The following is an 8480-nucleotide window of genomic DNA, read 5'->3' on the forward strand; positions in this document are numbered from 1 at the left end:
ATCTCATTGAGTGGAAGGGTTTCGGTCCTGAGGAATGCTCCTGGGTGAGGAAGTCTGACGTTCATGCTCCCATCCTTGTCCGCAGGTTCCACAAACAGTTTCCTTCTCGTCCTGGTCCCGGTGGTCCTGAGGCCCCCCCTAGGGAAGGGGGTACTGTAATGGAAACTATGACACTCACCCAAGATGGCGTCCAAGATGGCGACCTTCTGCTCCACCGCATGGCTCCTGCTGGGCGCTGTCCTGTGACATCGGCATCTTCTCGATCTGGGATTGGTCGCCGGCGACGGAACGGACGCCGGCGTCAGAATCGGGCGCCGGCGTCAGGGCGTCAGCGTGGGGACGCTGGCGTCTGCGTCTGACGCCAGCGCGTCAACATTTCGGCGCCAAGCCATGGACTATTTAAACCCCATTGCCCTTTTCTTCCTTGCCCAATTATAGGTTCCATTGACTTGTGTTCCTGGGTGTGACTTCTTATTCTGATTTTCTGTGTACCGATCTTTGCCTGTTTCCTTGTCTCCATTGTTTGCCGCCTGAACTGACCTTTTGCCTGTACCCTGACGATTCTTCTGGATAAACCCTTTTGTACTTCGAACCTGGTTTTGTCTCCTCTTTGGTCCGCACTATTACTGCTGCGCCTTCGGGCCCATTACAAGTATTTGTTCAGAGTTGCAACAGATATACAAGTATATTAAGAAATCTTGTATATTAAGAAAGTTGTTGGATTGATGCAAACTGAACTATGAGATCTCAATAAAAACTACTCTGTGGTGTCTTTTGCAAACATGTTAAATTTTAAAATGGATCACTGGAGACAGCAATAATATACCTGTGGGCACTTTATAAAATAAGGTACTGCTAGATAGGGTTCCTTGATATGATGGATTGTAGATTAGAGTATACTTATAGTGTAAATAAAACATGTTTTCATTACTTTAATGTATTGCATGTTATGTACTTTGCACCATGTTTTCTCTTTTATCACCAGTAGGCTACAATGAATCATATTTAGCAATTATATGAAGTGGACTTTTTTCAAAGCAATGACACATTTTCATTACAGTTGATTGGGATTTTTCTGACTGGTTTGGATGTCCCGAAATTGAGAAGAGAAGGTACTGTAGAACATCCATTGCATTGTATACTGTATTCTTATACAACTGGCAAAAAAAGTCTAAGACATAATGCCCTGTGGCCCCTTTTAATGTGCTTATATATAATTTCATAATGATTGACAACAGCGGAGAGGAATCCTTAGAAGAAATTGCCACTATTTTTTTCCCAAATCTCTAATAACTTTTTGGTTTTTCTAGATTTCTTTAAAACTCTAATTTGAGATATATTAAGTGAAAAAACAGAAAAACTGTAATACAAAAATGAATAAAGTAAAGTTTGTTGAGGTCCTATAGAAGTCAGTGGGAGTTGCGCTGATCTTATTGAACCTTTTTTAATCAATTCAGGCTTTGAGGTGTAATGATTTTTTTTTTTGAATTGTCTGCAAAACTCAAATTTATAGAGGTTTTATCAGTATTCATATTTTTTCCGGATTGTTCAGCATTTTTTTCATTCTTGCCTTTTTAAATTCTGGTCTTTTAATAAATTTTAATTGGTTTTAGAGAAGGTGAGTTTATTTGTGGTTTCAAGAATTAAAATGAGAGACTGTTGATAAATGGGCTATACAATACTATATGGGTCAAGTGAAAGGCAAGGTGCAAAAAACAAGAACAATGATTTTTTTTTTTTTCTTCTAAAAACTATAGTATCACCGGTAGGAGACAAATAAACAGCAGATAAATTATATAAAATAATGTTAGAATCATTTAAATACAGCTGTACAGATATAGGACCTGTCATTCAGAATGCACGGGACCTGGGGTTATCTGGATAATAATTTGGATCTTCATTCCTTAAATTTACTAGAAAATCATGAAAACATTAAATAAACTCAATAGGCTGGTTTTGCTTCCAATAAGGATTAATTATATATTGGTTTGGCTCAAGAATAAGGTACTGTTTTATTATTACAGAGAAAAGGAAATCATTTTTTACAATGTTGAATTATTTGAATAAAAGGAGTCTACGGGAGACTGCCTTTCCATAATTCAGAGCCAGATATCGGGTTTCTGGATAATGGATCTCCTACATGTACCATGTAATAGATGTTCGAAAAAAGTATCTTATTACACTGGAACGAAATATCCTTGAAAAGGTGAATGTTTGCTATGACTGGTAAAACTGTAGAAAAGTGCCTGTGTAATTAAAATTTTTAAAAATAACCAGGTCACTTGAAAATTCAGGGACACCAGACTCTTCTCTTACTTGTTGAAATTCATTCAAATCATTCAAATTCACACTTTTTGTGAGAATTAAGTAATGTTTAATGGCTTATCAGTTTTGATTAATATATACTCATAATACCTTGTGAAACAGAATTAGCACCACCTTCTTGTACCTAACAGCTACATATATCCGTTAGGAAACTGTGTATGAATAGATTTAGATGTTTGGTTTTGATTTTAAAGTTTGCTTATTTCATAAAGAGCTTACTGTCTTCTCTGTAAATTGCCTTAGCAGAGAACCCCAATTATAAAGGTGATTTCTGTTATCAACAGCACATAACGTGATAAGTTAACATGTGATAATGAGAAGATGTCTACTGCAACTAATTTAGATGGTGGTTTCAAGAAAAAAATAGATTTTCAGTATTATTATATTGTCATTATTTTGAAGATTTGATGTTTAGCAAAAGTCATGGTGTGCACTATATAGGAGGATTATAAACACTATTACTACCACCATGCTGCTATATTCAATTGAATTATAGTTCTCATTATTATTTTTGGTTTAGTATTTTTTTACAGTATTTTATTAGTTAATTATCTAAAGCTGGTACAGTAGTAACTATGCCAATTTGTTTTTACAATGTTATCTTTTAATGAAAATACAATTGATGGGACTCACTGTGGGGCAGTGAACACATTTTATCGAGATGTTAAGCATATTAATTTTTCATGGCTTATACTGAGGATGGAAAAATGGCAAAAGTAATATTTTTGTAAATATTTTGATAAACAGTCTGAAAAGGTAATATTTAGAAACTAGCAAATTAGCAAGGTGTTGTCTGAGTACAATCCTCCCCTGTGTTGATGTTGTCATGTTATATTTTTGCAAAGGCAAAACGATCAGTTGCTCTTGGCAGTTGTTTTATGGATACATAACTGGCTAAAAGTTTGTGTACAGCAAATGTGTGTCAAGGGTACAGTCTATTACTGGACTAGAGCTCTAAGTGTTGTTCTGGAGGGCTTTGCATGGGCCCAATCATATTTTCTGTCTATAAATTATTTGGAGAACTGAAAGTGATATATCTATATTTGCCAGTAACAAGACTGGCGAATATAGATACAAGAACAATGCAGCCTATCCAAAACATATCTGGCAGATTATCAGTCTAGGCAGTGAAGATTAAATAACTGTCAATAAATACAGAGATCTTTTATCTAGAAAACCCATAACCAGAAAGCTCTAAATTATGAGAAGGTCATGTTCTATAGACATGGTTCCATACTTATCAGGGTTCAAAATATATTTGGTCAAAAAGGACCTTGCAGCAGTTTTAAATAATAAACAGCTGTAACAATTATCAGTAGCATAGTTCATCACATTAATTTATTTTTCTCTAGTCTAAAGGGGTGACCTCTTCTTTGTTTTTTTATGTTGTGTCAATAAGGATCCCTTGCCATCTGTCTATAATGTCATCTAAGGTACTTGTAAAAAGTAATTGTGTCTCTTTGGAAGTGTCTTTTACCTGGAGAAAACAACTCCAACTTTGTTCCGTTCCTTTTACCACTTTTTATCTCTGGATGCTTTCCACCTCATTAATATCCTTTTTAAGCATTTGCACCTATATTGTATACACAGTAAAGTTTCAGTCTCCAGCACTCAAAAGGCAGTAAAAATACGTCATAACATTTAATCTAGAGTACCTAAATCTAGTGATGCATGGGTCAGACTGAAACCTGTGGGACCTATGGGACAACTGATTTTCCCTCCAGCAGGTGGCTAGCCTTACTCTCCACCAGTCCAGTTTCTTTTTCCTTTCCCGCCCCATCACAAACCCTTTTTCTAAAGTCATGTCTCTATCTGTCCTGCCCCTCCATTGATGTCCGTGATGGGTGGGTATATAAATCATAGCACTGTGGGCAGGGTCGGTCTCATTTTGAGTGATCCAGGTTAGAGTTATTTCTGGTTGGAATACTAGATTAGGTAAATTTGGTAGCTGTCAGATAAGATGAATGCTATAAGTGATGCTTGATCAAGTAGATATTTAGTTATGTAAACAAGAATTGTTTGAACAAGAAAAAGTGATGATTCAAGGAAAAAATATTTCTGAATTAGTTGCAATAAACTGTAAGCAGCTAGGTTTTAACAGTGAGCCAACTTTCTTGATTGTTTACAAAACAGATGTAGGTGCATACCATTAAGCAATTATTGTCTAAGAAATTCTTCATGACATTAAGCTTCTGTTCTATTTCACAAGTTGCATATGCAGTGTAATTAGTACTTTATCTAACTGTTGTTTCTTTTGTATTAGGGCCAAGATCTCCTTAATACACACATCAACTTCATCCCTTTATTATTCTTTAATCACCTTCAGCTGCTAGCTAAACTTCGATTTTCATTCAAAAATGTATTTTTAGAATAACATACACTTCTGGGAGTTGAATTAGATATGTAGCCATGTTTTCAAAATCAACAGCTAAAGTATCTGAGGAAAAGAGAACACGTGCACAACAAAGTCTATGGTGATTATTTACGAAGGGGCAGATTTATTAAGGGTTGAAGTGAAAATTCAAATTCGAATTTTAGAATTTTTTTTGGTCAAAAACTCTCAAATTCGATTATCCAAATTCGATTCAAGTTTTAATTTGAATTCCAAGATTTATCATACGCTGGCCCTTTAAGAACCCTAATTTGACTATGCGCCTCCTAAAACCTGATGAATTACTGTATAAGTCAATGGGAGAGGTCCAGGGATCAATTTGGTGATGTCTGTAGCCTACCTGACATTCGAGTTTTTTTCAGAGGAAAAAAACTTGAATCGGGGTTTTTTAAATTCAAATTGAGTTTTCATAATTCAAATAGAATTTCGATTTGAATTCGTTAGGAGTTTAAAATATTCAATTTTATTAATACATTTTGACTGGTTGAATTTTGAATTCATGGGAGTTTAGGGGAGTTTAAAAAAAAACCTCACATTAATTCGAAATTCGACCCTTGATAAATGTGCCTCTAAAACTCGACTTTTTCTTTTAAAAAAAATCTGACCAAACTCCCAAACCTGAATCCCCTTAATTAACCAATATTTATTCTCGACAAAAATCGATGTGAAAAAATATTGCAAAATCAAGCATCAATTCGAATTGTGCAACATTTTTTAATTGATGCTCCGAAAACTTGACTTTTCCAAGTTGTTACCCAAAAACTTGAATTATTCGGATTATAGAATGAAAACCAGTACAAACTGCCAAAAACAAGACATGTTTCACCCATTAAAGGAACCATCTGCCAATGATTTCTATGTGATTTCACCAGGTTTTGGCATTTTCAGGTTCAGATTTTAACAGCTTCAGAGCACAATAAATCTTTAACATTTTTGAGATGTTTCCCTCTAAAAATTCAGATTTTTCCCCCTTTAAAACTCGACCAGTAAAATTTAAGCCTTCCTAAATAGGCCCCTAAGTGTCTTAACTTGCCCCTTGCAGATTTATCCAGAACATATAAAAGTCTCCTTGTCTAACCTGTAGAAGAGTGTGCTGTCTTTGCACAACAATTAAAGAAGCAGTTAAAAAAAGCAGCCTCACTACCCCTGAGCTTTAAGAACAGGTCAAAATTACAAAATCACTGTGCATGCAATCTTTTGCTATGTCTACATCTTTAAATGCTATCCTAAGCTGCATGAGCAGCCAATTAGTGTAACCCACCCTGATAAATTCTTTGCTATCTTTACAGACTTGTAAAGCCCCAAACCAAGGCACTATTGGGGGAATGTAATCAAATTCGCAAAGAGCAAAACAATTAGCACAAATAAGAATAAAAAGTTTCATTTTGCAATGTAATGTAATGTTATTACATTGGAGACAGACATCACTGGTGAAGTTACCCATAGCAATCAATCAGATCTTTGCTTTTGTTTTCTAACTCGTAGGCGACTAATCATATATCATTTCTGATTGGCTGCTATGGGCAGCATCACCAGAGATGTTTGTCTCCAGTGTTACTAAATATGTCCCATAGAATCGCTGCCACTCTGGGCCTGCAAAGACAGCAGTTGAGTCATGCCTTCTTAGCAGTATAAAACTGTCTAAACTGTAAATATCTCAGAAACCACTTAAACATAACATGGATGTAAATTGTAAACATGCACAGAGACCAGACTAAAAAGGTTCATATTTTGTGGTTTAGATCCCTGTGTTTTTTTTTTTATTCTGGATTAACCACATACTACTACTCAGACACTAATCAAAAAGTATAGTTTTAATGAAAATACTTTATTTATATAAAAAGGACTGCAATGTTCAGGAATATAACAGATTTTGATGCAGATGAATATAGGACTCAAACATAAAGGGGCCTTTTTATGAAACCTTTATTTTTTGTAGTGGTGTTTTTAGGGGAAAACTAAGTTTTACAGAAGAATTATGATCAAAAGCTGCTTAAAATTTTAATTTGAGAATAATCCAGCTAAAACCTGTGGAAATCATGTTAAAGTCAATTGCAGGTGGACCCTTTAAAAATTTGATATCTCTTGCCTTCATGATCGTCAAGGGTTTTGGGATTGTTTTCATTTGACAATCTGAAAGATTTGCATTTTTCCAGCATCAAATTGAAAAAGTTGCAAGATTTGATTTGACGCATGATTTTTTTGTGACTTTTTCCCATACATTCTTTTTCTTTCAGATTTATTGGTAAATTATGATGTAAGTTAACTCTTTCTTTTCTTATTTTAATAAAATAATATTATATATGAATTAAAATAAATATAAATATATAAATTAAAATTATACATGTAAAGGTACATTGTTCTTCACAACATGTGCTTCTCTGGAATTTTTTATCTCTTGCAAACAGCTTAACAAATAAAAGTAAAACTGCTCAGATCTCTTATGATGGCCATTAACTAAAAAGACCATTTCAAGCAATTTAGTCTAGTTGAAGCTAGAAAAATTGTGGGTAGCTGCCTGCTTGGCCCTGCTTAGCTGCCTGCTTGGACAATTGATAGATTTTACTGTGAATGCTGACAATTTTCTAACCTGACCGATCGATTCTTATGACTGATGCGGGAGGAAAAATTAATGGATGCACAATGGTTTGGCACCAACTAACTTCATGATAATTTGACGGATTTGAGCGCTTGAGAGGCGCTACAGATGCCTGTGAGTATGACGCTGTGTTCCCTTGGTTTCCCCTGTTTAAGTGTTCCAGCAAAAAGTGAGGAAAAAATGCGGAAGCTGGTCGTGGCGGCACAAGATGACAGACCCCGATATTTGCGGGAGGTTCCCAGACGGCCTGCGGCGAGTCAAACAACACTGATCAGTTTGCAACTGACTGCTTCAGTGCAATTCCGATTAAAACACTATTGAAGGCTGTGAGCGAGACAAGTACCGACCTATGGACTTATGCTTTGTGATGAACACTGGGACTGTTAATGACATTGATGGGTTTCGTTGAATGAATTTTGGATCAGACAATAGGATGCAACACCTACACGGAGGGTGTATACAGTATGTGGTGTTTTACTTCATTTATTTATTATTCTTTTTTATTTTTTCCTCATTTATACACTATTGTTATTTTTGTTTTATTAATTTAACACATTAATCACTGGTTATTGATTATACATATGGTGACTACACCGATAATGAGTACTATTTTAGTACGGGTTCTGAACATACGAGAGGGCCCATAATAGGGGTTATGTATGTTGGTGGCATTTTAGCTTTACTCCTAATTCTATAGGGTTACACTTTTTTTGGGGTTATTTGTCAGTGGTGGAAAAGAGAGGTTGTGGGGTAGGAGAATCCATAGCAACAGTGGTCTCCCATCTCCTGCTAAGTCAGTGATTATAACTTACAACACAGCATAACAGTGGGATGTTTGGTAGGTTGTATACTTATATCATTTAGGGAAACCAGAACTTGAGGTCATCTGGGGTTAGTTTGCATTCATAGATAGGCCGTTCACAGCTGGGCTATATATAGTCCAGCTAAAGTAGAGGAGCCCATTGTGTTTGTCTCAACGATTCTCACAGGAGCAATTTAACTAATCGTTTCCCTGAGTGCAAGTTTAATGTGAATAGAAAAAATTTAGATTGAACTGGTAACATTTATGAACAGTTGTGTAAAGCACCAGGATAGTTTTAACAACATAATTGCTTTTTGTTATTTGTTTTTAATCTTGTCTGTGTAATAAATCTGATGTGTATG

Source organism: Xenopus laevis, chromosome 1S (genome assembly GCF_017654675.1).
Source record: "Xenopus laevis strain J_2021 chromosome 1S, Xenopus_laevis_v10.1, whole genome shotgun sequence".
Taxonomy (NCBI): domain Eukaryota; kingdom Metazoa; phylum Chordata; class Amphibia; order Anura; family Pipidae; genus Xenopus; species Xenopus laevis.